This window comes from Asparagus officinalis, chromosome 4 (assembly GCF_001876935.1).
Source record: "Asparagus officinalis chromosome 4, Aspof.V1, whole genome shotgun sequence".
In the NCBI taxonomy this organism is placed as follows: Eukaryota; Viridiplantae; Streptophyta; class Magnoliopsida; order Asparagales; family Asparagaceae; genus Asparagus; species Asparagus officinalis.
The window spans coordinates 112,806,878-112,822,745 of NC_033797.1; positions in this window are offsets into that span (position 1 = coordinate 112,806,878).

Here is a 15,868-nt window from a genome sequence, read left to right on the forward strand (position 1 = left end):
GCTAACATTCATCGAGGGCTTCGACAGATTTCTAGTGCTTTTACACGGAAGGAAAGTGAATCACCGGCTCAGATTCCTACTATTAAGGTGGAGCTTCCGTACACTTATTTGATGGCTTGGTTCGTCCTTCATCGTTCTGATATGATGTCAGTACCGTATGCCACAGACCCCTCCGCTCCTTTATTACAGTTGTTTGAGAATGGCAAGTGGGAGGGGCGAGGATTCCCTGACGTCAGACAGCAGCTACAGGTCCACAAGTATTGGGCGTTTTCCACTTGTTTTCCACAGTTCTCTGGCCGATACGGCGAGTGTCTGATTGATGAGGAGAGGCCGAGGGAATATCGGACTCATTTGGACATTGGCTGCTTTAACTGACTGGTAAACATCAGGCCGGGTTATCTGACTTTCCGGGTGGGGAATCAGTGTTTCATAAAGCCATACCTACCCTGCCGATTCGCTCGCCAGTTTGGCTATGATCAGCTTTATGTCGGGAACCCCCGTCAGCAGCTTCGGACCCACGGCGGTTTGGTGGACGGTCTTCGTGCATGGTTGTGGACCGTGACGGGCTGTACTGGTGCTAAGTTCAGTCTCCCGAGTTCTGAGCGGCAGTTGAACCTAACCTTCCTAAGCTGCAAGTGGTTGTTAGCAGCCAATAAAACCATTCCTGTGAATCCGATTGCAGAGCTAGAGGCTGAGGAGGCTTCTCAGGCTGATTCCCGTATGATTTGGGAAAATGCTCGATCACAAAGGGCACGGCACAAGACCCGTCGGATTGACGAAGAGGGAAAGAAGATCTTTCATTCTGCTGATGAAGCTTCAGGCGGAGATCTTGAAGATCACGAGGACCATTCTGAACGAGGTTAGTTTCTTACTCTTTCCATTTATCTTCCAGAATTATTACGCTTGACAATGGTTTGACGTTTTAGGGACCACAGCTGACCAAGATGAAGAGTTCTGTCCTTCTCCCCAGGCGGGACCTTCGATTGTTGCCCCTGTCGCTAGGCGGAAGAGGTTAGCCCGCAAGCCGCGTGTAGTTTCACGGGCATCAGATATGGATTTGGCCGGTGAAGATCCTGCTAGTGATGGAGGTAACATCTATCCTATAGACCGGCCTCTTGATCATTTGGAACTTTGACTCACGCTTTTCCATTTCTATATAGGAGAGCATAGGGAGAGAGAGATGAGTCCTGATCCTGTTTTTCACGATTCTACATCTTCTGGTGAGCCCGACTCACCGCACCAGGTAGAAAGGCCCGCAGAAGTTGGTGACATTAGGGAGATTATCGATGTAGGACCCGGTTCGATGAATCCAGGTACATCTACCATTAACAATACACAAAGGAGTTGAATGAGTTGGAATTTGTGCATTTCTAATTGTCTCTATACTTCTTGCTCTTTTAGATAATTTGCAGGAGGTAAACGTGGATCTTGGGAATAGAGAGGCTGACGCACCCGTAAGAGGTAACTCATTTCTATTGGTAGTAGTCTCTTTATTCTCCTTTCGTACTTATATTCTCTTGTGTTAGATTTCTCGACTGATGACTTTGACGAGGAAGGCTTGCTTGTGGACACTTCTATGCTCCACTTTATGTATGGTTCTCCTCAAATTGATGACCAGTTGCCTGGAGATGTATTTCCTGAGTCTACGCTCCCTAAGAATCCCGAGGATGGTTTTTCTGAAGGTACGTAGCTCTTCTCAAGTTAATTATAGGACCAGTCAATTTTGACTAGTGCGACTATAATATGATGTATCTGAGAATTCTATTTTGTATTTAACAGGAGCTTTTGTTGAGACTGATCCTGTCGAGCCGGTTGTGGGACCAACTACTCCAGTTGATACACCCCCTGCCGTTACACCTCCACCACCCCCGGTGATTCAAGGGGAAGAAGGTATAACTTGAGCAACTGAGAAATGTTATTTATTTCTTCATCAAGGCTTTTGACGGACTTCTCCTTTTTGTGTAGGGCTTTCTTCTCGGCTTCACGTCCTTGTGAAGGAGTTATTATCAGACAGCAACCCAGAGAAGATTGTCATCTGTATAGAGATCCGTTCCTTCTTCTCCTTTGTGAATGCTATGATTGACAAGCTCTTCCACGACGGACTTTCCCTTCATCAGTTCAAGCCTTTCCTTGATCTTAAGATAAATTCAATAAGGGATGCAGGGTACCCAGATCTGGCGAAGTCTATTGTTGATGATCTTGACTGCCTAGAGCGTGAGCTTCAGATGTTTCATGAGCTCCGGGATGCAGGTGTCTCTTCATTCATCGCTGCCGAGTTGGATACTCACTTACAGACATGGCGCGATACTCGGCTTTTTGCTGAGCTCGAGATTCAGATGCAACGGGATCGAGTGGACCGAGTTGAGGCCCACCTTGCTGCTAGATCATCTTCACTCACCGAGCTTGACTCCTCTATTACTTCTTGTGAGACCCAGATAGACCAGCTCCGAAGAGAACTCCGTGAGAAAGAGGAGACTTTGAGTATTCTTCAGATGGCGAAGACACTGGATCAACAGGCACACACCGCTTTATCAGATGAGCTGAAGTCCTTGAAGCAGAAGTTGACCGAGACGGAGGAGGTTGCTGCGAAGACTTTAGCTACCAACGAGGAGTCTATCAGAGATGAGCTGAGACAAGCTTATGATGAGAAGCTGTCTAGGCTTAATCAGCAGATTTTTGGCCATGTTCTTGATGTATGATTTTATTTGCTGAATACTCTGACTTTTGATTTTCTTAGTGGAACTGGTTTTTATCTTTATCTTTATTATGATTCCTCATTCCGTTTGAAATGATTGACCATAATACTTTTAGGATTTTTGGCAAACCCTCAGCCATCAACGGATTTGATTAGCCTTTACCGACTACCGTTTGAGTCGGGCTAGCATGCGGATTGTCGAAATCCGTTCCGCATGTAACGTTGTGCTAAGAGAGTGAATTCTCTGAGACTTTCGTGCTATGATGTTGAATACATAGACTTCGCCATTGTTACGGGAATAGGCTACCCGGCAACGTGTATTAGACGCTGACTTATCCCTACTTAGGCTTCGGGATAAAATTCCCCAGAATCGAACTCTGGTGTCTTTTTCTACGGAAAAAGACTAAACCGACGGCGCGTGTTAGGCGTCGGCATATCCTTTCTTAGGATTCGGGATGAAATTCCCCACGCGTGTAAGGCATGGATTTTGGTGTTATTAATAACAATCTGCCACAATGTTGAATATGCGGACGGGTATTCTTTTTAACGGTTAAGAACTAACCGGCAGCAAGAGTTAAGCGCAGACTTATCCTTGCTTAGGTTTCAGGATAGAATACCCCAGAATTGAACTCTGGTGTCTTTTTCTACGGAAAAAGACTAAACTGGCGGCGCGTGTTAGGCGCAGACTTATCCCTGCTTAGGATTCGGGATAAACTTCCTAGGATGAATCCTAGATTGACAAATTTTGGGAAAGATCGATGCGGGAAAGGCAGAATTTTATATTCTATTTCCCGGTCTTCTTTTAGGGTGAAGGCGAACCCGAATACAAGGAAGGAAGAATTTTATATTCTATTCCCTGATTCTGGAAAGGAAGAATTTTATATTCTATTTCCAGCGCAAAAGAAACTAGAAGTGGGATCTCCACTCCGAGAATCTGGAAAAACTTAGATAAACTTGTCTTTTATAGGATTGGTTATCTAAACTAAAAAAAAAGTTCTTCGTTTATCGAAGTGAAACTTCAACTTCGGTTATAGCCATGAGAAGGCTTACCCAAGGAGAAGAAGAAGGGAGTTCTTTCGTTTATCGAAAGGGGACTCTGAAATGAAAGTGGACCTCTTGTTCATGGAAAGAGTCAAGAGGGCCAGAAAGACATTTTTAGTGGACCCACTGTCAATTGAAATTGATCAGTGAGGGATTTTGGTGGTGAAAAAGATTTTGGGTTATCCTCTAGAATATTAAGTGTAATATTTTTCAAGGAACTTCCCGGTAAACGGGTTATCCCGAATGTACTAGGGATAGTACTTTTTCAGGAACTTCCCATTTATTGGCATTAATTGCCTGGTGCCTTCTTGAGTAATCAGGCGATATGCGCCGTTTGAGTAGACTGTGTCTATCACAAACGGGCCTTCCCATTTGGGCTCGAATTTACCTTTCTTCTTAGAATTGAGGATTATCGGTCGGTGAGCAACGAGGACCAGATCTCCTTCCTTGAAGCTTCTCTGTCGGACTCTTTTGTTAAAAGCCCTAGATATTCTGGCTTGATATAACTCAATTTGTTATTGAGCCTCTAAACGCTTTTCATCCAACCTCTCGAGTTCTTCGAGACGTTTTTGATGCTGTTCTTCTGTTGTCATCTCAGTTGCGAGAGCGATCCGAAGTGACGGGATTTGAATCTCCAATGGTAGCACAACTTCACATCCGTATACCAACGAATATGGGGTGGTCCCTGTAGGTGTGAGTATGGTGGTGCGATAAGCCCAGAGTGCTTCACCGAGTTTATCGTCCCAGTCTCGTTTATTGGTCTTTACGAGCTTTGGCAGGATCTTAATGATCGTCTTGTTGAACGCCTCAGCTAATCCATTTGCGGCGGGATAATAAGCTGTCGACGAAACATCTTCGATCTTGAACTTGTCACAGAACCTGATGAAGGCGTTGCTTATGAACTGCGGACCGTTGTCATGGATGATCCGTCTTGACACGCCGTGTCGGTATATGACATGATGCTTGATGAAATTGACGACGTTGTTCGTCTTCACTTCTCTGAGTGGAATTGCTTCAGCCCACTTTGAAAAGTAATCCGTAATTTCTAGAATGAATCGATCACCTTTGACTGAAGGGGGAAAAATAGGACCGACAATATCCATACCCCATGTCTCGAACGGCCAAGACGTGGTTGACGTGTGCAACTGCTCTGGTGGCTGATGCATATAATTCGCATGTATCTGACAAGCGTGGCATTCTCGTGCGTATTCGATTGCGTCACGAACCAACGTTGGCCAGAAATATCCCATCCTCCTGATGCGATCATACAGTTTGGGATCGGGCTGATGCGCACCACATTCTCCTTTGTGCGCTTCCTTAAGAACTTCTTCTGCTTCTTTGTTCGAAAGGCATCGGAGTAATAAACCATCATATCCTCTACGGTATAACGTATGGGTCTCGGCATTATAAAAGAATATTGGCGCTCTTCGGCGAATTGACTCTCTTTCTTTTACGTCTTCTGGCAAAATACCATATTGGACGTAGTCAATGATAGGAAAGCGCCAATCTCGGTACTCAGACCCAATTTGAGTTGAATTCACCTCCTTGGCGTTTATGTCTCCGTCATCTTCCTCTTCAATATCCCTATCGTATATGGGTACGCAGAGTTGATGCGTTCTTACTGTGACTAACAGCTCAGTTTCGGGAGGCTGCGCAAGTGAAACCGCTAGTGCTGCCAGTACATCCGCATAAGCGTTCTGGAGACGGGGGATATATTCAATGAAGAATTCTTCAAAAGATTCTGTCATTTTGATGGCCTCCTGGTGGTACGGGATCAGGTCTTGGTTCCTGACTTCGTATTCTCCACGGACTTGGTTGACTATCAATTGAGAATCCCCAAAGGCTTCGAGATATTCGACCCCCAGTTCTTTAGCCAATGCGTCTTCAAGCATCTTGGCCACCTGCTCTGCACTTATCATAAACGCTTCGCGGGGTTGTCCCTCGTTGGATACCGTATTATCTGATGCGACTGCGGAGCCAGCATCAGATTCTTTATCTTCTGAAGGGAGTCTTGTCCGAACTCTACCATACGTTGCTCGCTTGATGGTTCCGGATTGCAAACGGGTTCTAGGCCGAGATGCTTTCAGAATTGACTCGAAATTATCTCGCGCCGATGTTCCTCTGCTGGTCATGTTGGTGGTGACCCTCGAAAATTCTCCATCTTCAACCACCGTTCTTCTTCGTCGGAAACGCCTAGGCCTTGTTTTCGGCGTTTCAGTACTGAGCCTTTCGAAAACCGAAACTCGTTCGGGGACCGCCTTGATACAGCTGCATTCAGACAATACTGCCCGAATGAGTTTGGAACAAGGGCACTGAGTTTCTTGTTCTCGGGGACTCCTTTTCCTGGTTTTATTCGTACCCCCAGCACGATAGTACAACTCGTCTGCTTGACGATCGGAGTAACCTATCGTGTGTTGGCACGACTTCTCAGGTATAACATTATCGTCATCAGACGATAATGTTTCCTTCTGAGGGGGAACTGCCTTCTTAGGGATTTCGAAAGTCACACGCCTCGATACATGCCTTTTTGGGCGTGAGTTCTCGGCGGGCTCCCGGACTTCAATGCGCAAGTTGGTGCGCGTAACTGCCCTGGTCTCTTTGTCATGTTGAAGGTGACGGCGACCCCCAGCATGTTGCGTCGTCTGGGGCTTCTTCATCGGGCCCAAACGATCTCGAACAGGAGCTTTGCCTCTCTCGTCGGGAATTAAACCGAGGCGCTCCAAGACTGGCTTCTTCCTTTGGGACGATTCTGCATGATCTCCCGGAGAAGTTATTGGGATTACCGGCGACTTTGGTTGATTCACCGGAGGTTGCACTTTGGTTTGATGGCGGCTTTTTGGCCACTTTTTCTTCCCTCAATTTCTCGGCCTTTTGCACAAGAATTTTTGCTTGTGCAAGCAATGCGCGGCGTTTGTGAATCCGCTCTTCGAGTGTCGAACGGTTCCGTTTGACCCGGATCCATTCGTTCGTCGGCGGCTTGGAGGAACCGCCATTCTTCAGTTGTTGAGGCTGTTTGCCTCTCCTATTCTTCAGATCCGCGTTGTAGAGGATCTCGTCTGTGGACTCCATCGCTTTGGCGAATTGACGCGCAAGGCGTTGACGTCGCCTCTGGCGGGCTCTCTTCGAGAGAGTCACAACGCCCTCAACAGTAGAAGCATTGACAAGAACAGGTTTGACCTCGTTGGAGGTCGGTGGAACTTCACCTGACGCAACTTTGGCGTCAGCTGGGGTGATTGGTCGAATTCATACTCGACCTCCTCCACGACCGGGATTGAGATCCACGGCTGCGACGTGACGATCTCGGCAGCGAGATCGGTGGCTCCCACTGTGGTCGCCAGATTGTTCGCGGTGAAAATCGTGTCTTTCTTCATTGTTGATTTCATTGTCATCTCAAATAATTGTTATTCGGTTACAAAGATCCGGTCCTTTTTAGATCCGGTTACAACGAAAATCAAAGAAAATAAAAGAAAAGATTACAACTTTCTCCTTGTTTGTCGAACGAATCGCGAGCTCCTGTTTTGCGGTCGCTCGCTTTGTGTGGGTTCTTTGCCGACGCCGGGGTTAATCCGTGGACCACCGCGCGATCTAGATCCGGTCGGATCTACACGATTCGACGGGTATTATTTCGCAAAGGAAATAATAGCCGTAGGGTACTAATTCACCAAGGAAATAGTAGCCTTTAGATCTCGGGATCAAAGGCCAAGCTTTGATCCGGAGTATTGCCTCGTGTAGATCTCAGATCCGATTTTTACCTCTCTCGAATTCCTGCCCTTTTTGACGTGGACGTTCGCCGAGAATCAGATCTGAATCTTCAAGTCCTCAAGTCTTCGAAACTCTACGCTCAGTCTCCAATCCGGCAGAGTAACGGCTCTCAAAGTTCCAACCTCCTCACGGCCACCGAGCCACCTCAGGGTGGCTCGGCTTGGGCCGAGCCACCCTGAAGTGGCTCGGTTTCGGCCGAGCCCCTCAGGGTGTTTTGGGTTCTGTTGTTTTGTTGTTGTTCCGTTGTATCCGTTTTTCGATTAACTTAGATTCTGATTTGGCAGTAGATCCGATTCCTGATTAGGCAGTAAATCCACTTCTGAGTTCGAGTCCGAAACTGATCTTGATTCGATCGTGATTCGTCCGAGTCTGTTCTTGTTCGGATGACCCGTTGACTCCTCGGACCGTTGGCTTGATTTCGCATGCGAATGGATGCATTCCGTTGCTCGCGTGCGATTCGTCAACTTCGTCGCCTCGTCGGTTCGTCGGTTTGTGCCGAGCTATGCTAAGGGACCTATAAGCAATTTTATATGCCTACAGTTTGAACAAGTAATATGTTGATAATTTAAATGTGCTCATATGCGTTGATTGATGTGATTGCATGTGCTGTTTAGACACGTTTATACTTAACGTTAGAATGGGTCATTCAACACTTAGCTCTTAATTTTTCGGAACATATGGTATATATATGGGGGTTCCTTGTTTGGTTTTTTCGCCCGACGTACTAGTTCCGTCTAATTAGGGGTTAAGTGAGGATGCACATATTCTAGATTTGTTAAGTTTAAACATGGCTTATGATTCATATCTAGGGATTAATGGTATAAGATGTGTATGGGAGAGTTTCCTTATCTGGATTATCCCCTCTTAGTGCTTTTCTTATATTATTAATTCCTAAGATACGACTGCGGAATTTCGAGGATGAAATTCTCTTAGGGGGGTGAATGTAAAACTCCAAAAAATTATGTTGTGTATATATATATATATATATATATATTGATAAATACAGTTAAATGGTATGTGAGTAGTATACCATGTGTTTTGAGTATAAACAAGTTCATTCGTGAAGAAGAGAAGAGTCGAAACATGCACAACGGCCAAAATCATGAGAACTAGAATTTCCCAATCCGATCGACCGTCACGATCGACCGTAGCTGGTCGACAGCCACGGTCGACCGCGAGATCTGCAGAAAGTTTTCTTCTGTTTTGAGTTGGTTTCGGATTTTTAAAGCCCATATTCGTTTTTCCTGGTTTATATATCAAACTTTAACTAATTTTCTAAGTTTTCTAAGAACCCTAACCCAAATAGCAACCAAACCCCCACAAACCCTACTTTGATTCTTGGAGAATATTAGAGGCTTTCAACTGGATTTCTCGGGTGATTTTGATTTTTGGATTGGAGATCTGCTTTGGCTTAGCATCCCAAAACGTTTTTCTACAAGTTTCAGGCGAGTTCATCTCTACTAATCCCCCTTCTAGTTTTAAAAATGATTTTGAAGAATTTTTAACATGTTTCATAGAGCCAAATTGACTAGTTTATGAATAAAAGTTAATTCTTTTATATTATATGTATAAAGACTAGGTCTTTTCATGTTAAAAAGTTTGAGAACAAACTTATAGAAGTTTTCAAGATCTGAGAATGATTTAAAATGTTGTTTAAAGTGAAGAAAGAGGTTTTGTTCTTCGTTTTGAGTTTTTATGCATGATTTAGGGTTTTGAATATCAATTTTTTGCAAATAATCATGTTACATATGTGAGTTGTTCCCAGAAGATTTTATCTGTTGTAGACCTATTTTTCCCGCAAGTTTCATGTTGATATATATGTGGTTGCACCATACAAACACGTCACGAATATAATATATGATCACATCTTTAGAACCTGGAAATTTCGGCTCATGATCGACCGCGCCCAAGCGGCGGTCGACCGCGTGCAGGACAGAGGCCCGAATAGGCCCTGGAACCCGTCGTGATCGATCGTCGCATATTCGTGGTCGACCACCAAGCCGCATTTTGGCATGTGCATGTTTTCTTCATTGTTTTTCTTTTCGAGTGAGTCTCTCGACTTTGCACTGTTATGATACAATGTTTATGAGCTGTTTAACATCTGAAATATCAGTAAACACCAGATATGGACACGTAGACCAAGATATGTACACGTATGTTTAAAATATGATGTGTTAACATGATAAATAAGAAAAATACACAAATATTATATTTCCAAAATAGGAAGATGGAACCTATTTCCGCAGGGCGATTGAGTAAGACTGTTACAAAAGTATCGTCATATTATATTTCCGTAATAGGAAGATGAAACCTATTTTCGCAGGGTGATTGAGTAAGAATATTACAAAAGTATCGTCATATTATATTTCCGGGATAGGAAGATAAAACCTATTGCCGCAGAGCGATTGAGTAATATTATTACAAGAGTATCGCTAATGTATAAGAGATGCACATTTGTAAGTAATATAAATTATAAATTGGTTTGAATACCCGCGAGTAGGGTGCTTTCTCTGAGACCGTGACTTACACAACAAGGTATTTGGTTGGCTTTTGTTTGGATGAGTTCCTTTTATGTTAGATCCATCTACCCGAGTGTAGATTAGGATGAGATATTTGTTCTACAAGTTTGAGGTTTAGAGTTTTATCTATTTGTTTGTTGTTGTTTATTCATAGAGTTTGGAATTAGTATTTAGGGGATCACAATTTGAGACATGGTATATACATGAGGGTTTTCTTATTTGGATTATTTTGCTCGATGTACTAACTCTCGTGTTGTGGATTCCTAAATACTAGTCTCCAGTTAGATTTATATGAATGATTCTATACTTATGTATTCTCTATATTTTCTATACACTCCTACCCCTTCCCTTGGGGAGAGGTGGAGATGTTCTCGCTATAGCGCTTTGATGCTTGTTATTTTCCCCCCTTTCAGGCAGCGAGTCCAGCGCACGGAGAGTCGCAGGTTGATGAGATTTCTGCATAGATCTCACCTAGCTATTTATTATGTAGTAGTTAGTCAGAACTCCACAGTTAGTTGATTATGTTCAGATTCTAGACTTGTATTTCAATTTGTAGAGACTGAGAGCCGTAGTGATAATTTATTTGACTCTTTATATTTGAGGTTTATTTCAGATTCAGAGATAGTTCTATTCTATTTTTGTTGGGCTCATTGATGACTATTCTCTTATTTGCTTCTGTTATTCTATTTCTTTTATTTTCTTGTCGGTACATTCACTTATTTGTTGTTTCCACTAGAGAGATAGTTACTGTGATGGTGAAACATGTCGTAGCATGGTGTTTGGTGCTTGGCAGGTTTAACAATCTGGGTTTCGTCTTGGACTGTAGCCTCACGTGAAACATGGGGCATCAGACTTGCCCACTCAGCATCTAATTTACTTTAAGTCCCACTAAGAAGTGATCTCCGGGTATGAACCCCTGACGGTCCGGTCATTCATCGGCACCCTTCACGGAGCTGCCTTCAATTGGTACCGTCGTCTTAAGCTTGGAAACATCAGTAGCTGGGACGATATAGAAAGCTTATTCCTCAGTAATTTCTTTGATGCTGACACCGATGTATCAATCAGGATACTCTTTGAGGAGAAATAGGATGACGACGAGACGGTCGACGACTTCGTCAAGCGCTTCTGGAATAAGGCTATGAATCCGAGATCCGGTCACCGAGTATTTCATCCTCTAAACCTATCATAATAACCTATCTATTGATATTTTGGAAGTTATGGGAGTAGCACCGCCTAATACCTGGAAAGAGTTGAAGGTGCGCGGAGAATAGGCCGAACGCTTCCTCAGAAGGAAGAAAGTCGAGAGAAGCCAACCGACGGCTAATCCTCCGAACTCAAGCTTTGTCTCTCGTGGTAAAGGGAAGGCACCTGTAGCAGTTGTTGATGTTAATCATACATCATAACAACAACCCCGAAGATAGCGAAATACTTCAGATTCGAAACTCCAAAAAGTGTAGTCCTTCAAGGATGAAGACGTTCCGGCCATTTTCGAATCTCTCCTTGAAAAAAACAAGATAAAGCTCTCACCTATCACAAATCAGGAGGAGGCTGATAATACTTCGGATCTAAAGTACTGTGCTTACCACAGGAGGATCCTTCATCCCACCAAGGCTTGCTTCGCTCTCAAAAATAACATCCAAACATTGGTTGAAGCTGGCGTCATAATGCTAACTTAAGCCGAATGAACACTCCGAAGAGTATATGAGTATAAACTGCTTCTTCATATATTCCAACAGGGCACACGAGTATAAACTGTTTCCCCTAACTCAGAAGAGTATATGAGTATAAACTGCTTCTCAATCCTCTAATGAGTATAAGAAGTTAAACAGCTTCTTCGTGATCCTCCAACAGGTGCATGAGGTTAAACTACTCCCTACATACTCCAATTGGTATATGAGTCTAAACTGTTTTCTACCCTTGACGGGAAGTTCCTAGAGAATTTTTCTTAAGGATAACTTGATCATGTAGTTGAGTTCAATGTTAGGCCTAGTTTCCAAAAGAAATTAGGGGTGGATAACCCATGTAACGAGAAATTCCTGGAGAGTGTCATGCCTGATATTCTTAAGGATAACACAGTAACTACAAAAGTGATAAATAAGAAACCCCTACTTGGACTCTGAATGTCCTCAAGGTTGAAATGTATCTCACTATTGAGATCAAATTCACCAACTCTCGTGAATAATTTTGCTGAGACAAGATTCGATCACTTTGATAGATCAATCTTTCCTCGCAAAATTCCCACTCGTGTTTGATGATTCATAATCTTCCACCATAAAATCCCTCAATGATCAAATTAATTAACGGTGTGTCCACTAAAATTCGTCTGGTTTAATCCACTCAAACCCTTATTGTGTCTCTGCACGCAACACTCCCATTGTTAGAGTCCAGATATAATGCTTGGAATTTCAGTATGCTAATCTTTGACAATTATCAAACCCTTTTGTGTTAAGACCTTATCACTTGACACCAAGAACCCTACTAAGTGATTTGTACAAGTCAATACTCCCACTGTGGTCGTTAGCGTGTTTGGTTCAGAAATTGCTATTTTTATTGTCTTGAATCTATTATAACTTCAGTCGTTACAATAAACTCAAATAAATAAAAAGTTAATCTTTTTATAAGATCTTCTTACACAATGAAAATATAAAGATTACAATTCCTTCAAAGAACATACAGATCCTATTTATTAGTCTTTATTTGCGTGTGATCTTTACCTGTGCTGGGGACGTTGATATCCGTGGACCGTCTACGGATCGGATCCGGTTGATAGAATGATTAATTAGAGCTCCTACTTCACCAAGCAAGTATTTGCTAAAGTACTTATATCGACCAAGCGAAATCAGTACTCTTCTCGAGATTAAGACCAAGCCTAATCTCAAGGAATGAGGGGACGGGGCTTCAGATCTCTCAAACTCTCGCTCTTTATGCTAAAGAACTTAGCCGAGATCAGCTAGCCTCCTTTGAAATTCGTGCTCCCTTACTCTCCAACTCGACAGCACCTCCTCGTCTTGATAATAATTCGCTCCTTGAGAATGGGGACCCTAGGCTTGTATTTATAGGGTCTTGGATGCGGTTATTTGGATGAGAATGAGGGATTTGGCCATTTCTTTAGCTAATAATGGCCTAACCCCATTTAGAGATGATATCCAATCAGTTGAGATGCTCTGGAACGAACAAATCCTGAGAAATATCAAAAAATTATTTTGGGCACTCGAGGTGCGGCAGGCTCTGCTATCCCGGCGTAGCTGCTGGTCAACATGAACTGAGCCACACAGCTGCGGGTTAGTACGAGCTGACCCGCACAGCTACGGGTCACTACTTGGTGACCCGCGCCCACACGGGTCAGCACGAGCTGTCCCGCGCCCAGGCCGGGACAACAGAGCCTGTCACGCGCCTCGAGTACCCAAAATATTTTTTATATTTCTCAGGATTTGTTCATTCTAAAGTATCTCAACTGATTGGATATCATCTCTAAACGGGGTTAGGCCATTATTTACTAATGATATGGCTAAATCCCTCATTCTCAACCAAATAACCGCATCCAAGGCCCTATAAATTCAAGCCTATGGTCCCCATTCTTAAGGAACGAATTATTATCAAGACGATGAGGTGCTGCCGAGTTGGAGAGCAAGGGAGCATGAATTTTAGAGGAGCCTAGCTGATCTCGGCGAAGTTCTTCAGCATAAAGAGGGAGAGTTCGAGAGATCTGAAGCCCTATCCCCCCATTCCTTGAGATTAGACTTTGTCTTAATCTCAAGAAGAGTACTGGTTTTGCTTGGTCGATATCAGTATTTTAGTGAATTCTTCCTTGGTGAAGTAGGAGCTCTGATTAATCATTCTGTCAACCGGATCCGATCCGTAGACGGTCCACGGATATCAATGTCCCTGACACAAGCAAAGATCCCACGCAAACAGAGACTAATAAATATGATCTGTGTGTTCTTTGAAAGAATTTTAATCTTTATATTTTTATTGTGTAAGAAGATCTCATAAAAATATTAACTTTTTATTTATTTGAGTTTATTGTAACGACTGAAGTTGTAATAGATTCAAGACAATGAAAATAGTAATTTCTGAACCAAACAAGCTGGCGACCACAGTGGGAGTATTGACTTGTACAAATCACTTAGTAGGATTCTTGGTGTTAAGTGATAAAGTCTTAACACAAAGGGGTTTGATAATTGTCAAAGATTAGCAAACTAAAATTCCAAGCATTATATCTGGACTCTAACAATGGGAGTGTTGCGTGCAGAGACACAATGAGGGTTTGAGTGGATTAAACCGGAAGAATTTTAGTGGACCTACCATTAATTAATTTGATCAGTGAGGGATTTTATGGTGGAAGATTATGAATCATCAAACACAAGTGGGAATTTTGCGAGGAAAGATTGATCTATCAAAGTGATCGAATCTCGTCTCAGCAAAAGTATTCACGAGAGTTGGTGAATTTGATCTCGGAAGTGAGATACGTTTCAACCTTGAAGACATTCAGAGTCCAAGCAGGGATTTCTTGTTTATCACTTTTGTAGTGACTGTGTTATCCTTAAGAATACCAGGCATAACACTCTCCAGGAACTTCCCGTTACATGGGTTATCCACCCCTAGTTTCTTTGGGAAACTAGGCCTAACATTGAACTCAGCTGCATGATCGGCTTATCCTTAAGAAAAATTCTCTAGAAACTTCTCGTCAAGGGTTGGAAACAGTTTAAACTCATATACCTATTGGAGTATGTAGGGAGCAGTTTAACCTCATGCACCTGTTAGAGGATCACGGAGAAGCAGCTTAACCTCTTATACTCATCAGAGGATTAATAAGCAGTTTATACTCGTATACTCTTAGGAGTCATGGGAAACAATTTATACTCACGTGCCCTGTTGGAGTTTATGGAGAAGCAGTTTATACTCGTATACTCTTCGGAGTATTCATTCGGCTTAAGTTAGCGTTATGACACCAGCTTCAACCAAGGTTTGGATGCTATTTTTAAGAGCGAAGAAAGCCTTGGTGGGATGAAGGAACCTCCTATGATATGCATAGTATTTTGGATCAGAAGTATTATCAGCTTCCTCCTGATTTACGATAGGTGGGAGCTTGATCTTGTTGTTTTCAAGGAGGGATTTGAAAATGGCTGGAATGTCTTCATCCTTGAAGGAGTACTCTTTTTGGAGTTTCGAATCCGAAGTATTTCACTATCTCCAGGGTTGTTGTTGTGACGTCTGATTAACATCAATAACTGTTGCAGGTACCTTCCCCTTAGCACGAGAGACGAAGCTTGAGTTTGGAGAGTTAGCCGTCGATTGACTTCTCTCGGGTTTCTTCCTTCTAAGGAAGCGTTCGGCCTACTCTCCGTGCACCTTCAACTCTTTCCAGGTGTTGGATGGTGCTACTCTCATAACTTCCAAAATATCAATGAATAGGTTATTATGACAGATTTGGAGGATGAAATCCTCTGTGACCAGATCTCGGCAATTCATAGTCTTATTCCGGATGCACTTGACGAAGTCGTCGACCGTCTCATCGTCTTCCTGTTTCTCCTCAAAGAGTGTCCTGATTGATACATCGATGTCATCATCAAAGAAATTACCGAGGAATAAGCTTCTTATATCGTCCCAGCTATTGATGCTTCCAAGCTTGAGATGACGGTACCAATCGAAGGCAACTCCGCAAAGTGTGCTGACTAATGACCAGGCCATCAGAGGTTCATGCCCGTTGATCACTCCTAAGTGGGATTTGAAGTAAATTAGATGCTGAGTGGGCGAGCCCTTCCCGTCGAATGGTGTGAAGTTGATTAGGTTGAACTTCACTGGATACGGGATCGACTCCTACTCTCTTGGATAGGGACATGGAATGCCG